We start from the raw sequence: 4,115 nt of genomic DNA on the forward strand, positions 1-4,115 counted from the left end.
CCTTGACATGATCTTGAAGGTGTTCAAGATGGATCAGTCAAAGAAGGAGTTCTTGCCTGAGTTGTAAGGTATGAAGTTAAGACTTAAAGCTCGACCGCGGCAGAATAGAGAGAAAGGATGGAGGTCGTCCCCTATGCTTAAGACATAGGCTCTACAGTATGCTATGCTGTGTACCGCACCTGAAATGTGCCTTGCCATGAGTCAGTCAAGGGGTACAAGAGTGATCCAAGAATGGATCACAGGACAGCGGTCAAAGTTATCCTTAGTAACTAGTGGACTAAGGAATTTTCTCGATTATGGAGGTGGTAAAAGAGTTCGTCGTAAAGGATTACGCCGATGCAAACTTTGACACTAATCCAGATTATTCTGAGTAGTAAACTGGATTCGTATAGTAGTAGAACAGTTATTTGGAATAGCTCCAAATGTAGCATAGTAGTTACATCTACAAGATGACATAGAAATTTGCGAAGTACATACGGATCTGAAAAAATTCAGACCCGTTGACTATAACATCTCTCACAAGCATAACATGATCAAACCCAGAATTCATCGAGTGTTAATCACATGGTAATGTGAACTAGATTATTGACTCTAGTAAACTCTTCGAGTGTTAGTCACATGGGGATGTGACCTTGAGTGTTAGTCACATAGCGATGTGAACTGGATTATTGACTCTAGTGCAAGTGGGAGACTGTTGGAAATATGCCCTAGAGGCAATAATAAATTGGTTATTATTATATTTCCTTGTTCATGATAATCGTTTATTATCCATGCTAGAATTGTATTGATAGGAAACTCAGATACATGTGTGGATACATAGACAACACCATGTCCCTAGTAAGCCTCTAGTTGACTAGCTCGTTGATCAATAGATGGTTACGGTTTCCTGACCATGGACATTGGATGTCGTTGATAACGGGATCACATCATTAGGAGAATGATGTGATGGACAAGACCCAATCCTAAGCCTAGCACAAGATCATGTAGTTCGTATGCTAAAGCTTTTCTAATGTCAAGTATCATTTCCTTAGACCATGAGATTGTGCAACTCCCGGATACCGTAGGAATACTTTGGGTGTGCCAAACGTCACAACGTAACTGGGTGGCTATAAAGGTGCACTACGGGTATCTCCGAAAGTGTCTGTTGGGTTGGCACGAATCGAGACTGGGATTTGTCACTCCGTGTGACGGAGAGGTATCTCTGGGCCCACTCGGTAGGACATCATCATAATGTGCACAATGTGATCAAGGAGTTGATCACGGGATGATGTGTTACGGAACGAGTAAAGAGACTTGCCGGTAACGAGATTGAACAAGGTATCGGGATACCGACGATCGAATCTCGGGCAAGTATCGTACCGCTAGACAAAGGGAATTGTATACGGGATTGATTAAGTCCTTGACATCGTGGTTCATCCGATGAGATCATCGTGGAACATGTGGGAGCCAACATGGGTATCCAGATCCCGCTGTTGGTTATTGACCGGAGAACGTCTCGGTCATGTCTGCATGGTTCCCGAACCCGTAGGGTCTACACACTTAAGGTTCGATGACGCTAGGGTTATAAAGGAAGTTTGTATGTGGTTACCGAATGTTGTTCGGAGTCCCGGATGAGATCCCGGACGTCACGAGGAGTTCCGGAATGGTCCGGAGGTAAAGATTTATATATGGGAAGTCCTGTTTTGGTCACCGGAAAAGTTTCGGGTTTTATCGGTAACGTACCGGGACCACCGGGAGGGTCCCGGGGGTCCACCAAGTGGGGCCACCAGCCCCGGAGGGCTGCATGGGCCAAGTGTGGGAGGGGACCAGCCCCAGGTGGGCTGGTGCGCCCCCCCACCAAGGCCCAAGGCGCAAGGGAGTGGGAAGGGGGCAAACCCTAGGGCAGATGGGCCCTAAGGCCCACCCTGGTGCGCCTCCCCCTCTCCCCTCCCCTTGGCCGCCCCTAGATGGGATCTAGGGGGCTTCCGCCACCCCTAGGGAGGGAACCCTAGGTGGGGGAGCAGCCCCTCCCCTTACCCTATATATAGTTGAGGTTTGGGCTGCCCAATACACACGAGTTCCTCTCCCTGTTGGTGCAGCCCTACCTCTCTTTCTCCTCGTCTCTTGCGGTGCTTGGCGAAGCCCTGCTGGAGTACCACGCTCCTCCACCACCACCACGCCGTTGTGCTGTTGCTGGATGGAGTCTTCCTCAACCTCTCCCTCTCTCCTTGCTGGATCAAGGCATGGGAGACGTCACCGGGCTGTACGTGTGTTGAAAGCGGAGGTGCCGTCCGTTCGGCACTAGGATCTCCGGTGATTTGGATCACGACGAGTACGACTCCATCAACCCCGTTCTCTTGAACGCTTCCGCGTAGCGATCTACAAGGGTATGTAGATGCACTCTCCTTCCCGTCGTTGCTAGTTTCTCCATAGATAGATCTTGGTGACACGTAGGAAAATTTTGAATTTCTGCTACGTTCCCCAACACAAAGGCCGGTCTACTACGTCTCCACTATCCTCACTCCATGCAAATCATGGTGCCCGCATTATCAAAAGATTGCATACGCGGTATTCATGGCATCCCGGAAGCCACGACACTACTTTCAAGAGTGTTCCATAACAGTAGCCTCGGAAGTGCCACTCAACGATATTATCAACAACCGCGATGCAACGGGCCGGATTGCAAAATGGGCCATCGAGCTTCTCCCATTCGATATAACCTATAAGCCACGGCGAGCTATTAAATCGCAAGTTTTGGCCGACTTCATCGCAGAATGGACGGAGGCCGAGCTCCCTAAAGAGTACGACACATATTCAAACTGGATTATGCATTTCGACGGCTCTAAAATGTTGGCCGGACTGGGGGCCGGCGTTGTCCTGACGTCCCCCACAGGAGACACAGTCCAATATGTGCTCCAGATCATGTACATGGATTCCAACAATGCAGCCGAATATGAGGCCCTCCTACATGGCCTCCGGATAGCAGTATCCATGGGTATCCAGCGCCTAGAGGTACGCGGGGATTCAAACCTCGCGATATCCCAAATAAGTGGAGACTTCGATGCCAAGGATCCAAAAATGGCAGCTTACCGCAACGCCGTCCTAAAAATGTCAGCTCGGTTCGAAGGGCTGGAGTTTCACCATATAGCCCGAGAAAACAATCAAGCGGCGGACGTCCTAGCACGCATCGGAGCAAAACGCGATGCAGTCCCCCCCAACATCTTTTTGGAAAGATTGTTCAAGCCATCCATAGCATGGGAAGGGCAACCCACAAATAACAGCCCGGACCCAGCCGCACCACTCGACGCCGAACAATCTGACACAATTGGAGGCTCTGCCAATGAAATTACACCTTCATCCCACGTAATAATGGCAGTTATCGCCCCGTGGACAGAACCATTCCTAGCCTACCTTACTAGGCAGGAACTCCCGGAGGACCAAAACGAGGCCCGCTGCATAGTGCGGCGATCTAAAGCCTGTAGAGTCCATGAGGGAGAGCTTTATAAGAAAAGCACTACCGGAGTCCTTCAAAGGTGCATCTCCGAAGAGGAAGGGCGGAACGTTCTGGCTGAAATTCATGCCGGACTCGGTGGTCACCACGCCGCTGCTCGGTCCCTTGTTAGCAAGGCTTTCCGTACAGGCTTTTATTGGCCGTCGGCCCGGGCAGACGCTCAGGACCTAGTCCAACGATGCGCTGGTTGCCAACTTTTTGCCAACCAAAGCCATATGCCACCCACCGCACTCCAAGCTATACCCATCACCTGGCCTTTTGCGGTCTGGGGGCTTGACATGGTCGGACCCCTTAAAGGTGGGACCCATAGGAAAAAATACTTACTGGTCATGGTGGATAAGTTCACCAAATGGATAGAAGCCAAGCCTGTTAAAACGGCCGAATCTGGACCTGTGATAGACTTCATATCCAGGGTTGTACACCGTTATGGCGTCCCCCACAACATCATAACCGATAACGGCACAAACTTTACCGCTGACGAGGTAAAACTCTGGTGCAAAAACATGGGCATCAAGCTCGATTATGCTTCCGTCTATCACCCACAAACCAACGGCCAGGTTGAACGTGCAAATGGTCTTATCATGAGCGGCATTAAACCCAGACTGGTGCGGTCCCTCAAGGAATC

Source organism: Triticum aestivum, chromosome 3A, assembly GCF_018294505.1.
Source record: "Triticum aestivum cultivar Chinese Spring chromosome 3A, IWGSC CS RefSeq v2.1, whole genome shotgun sequence".
Lineage (NCBI taxonomy): Eukaryota > Viridiplantae > Streptophyta > Magnoliopsida > Poales > Poaceae > Triticum > Triticum aestivum.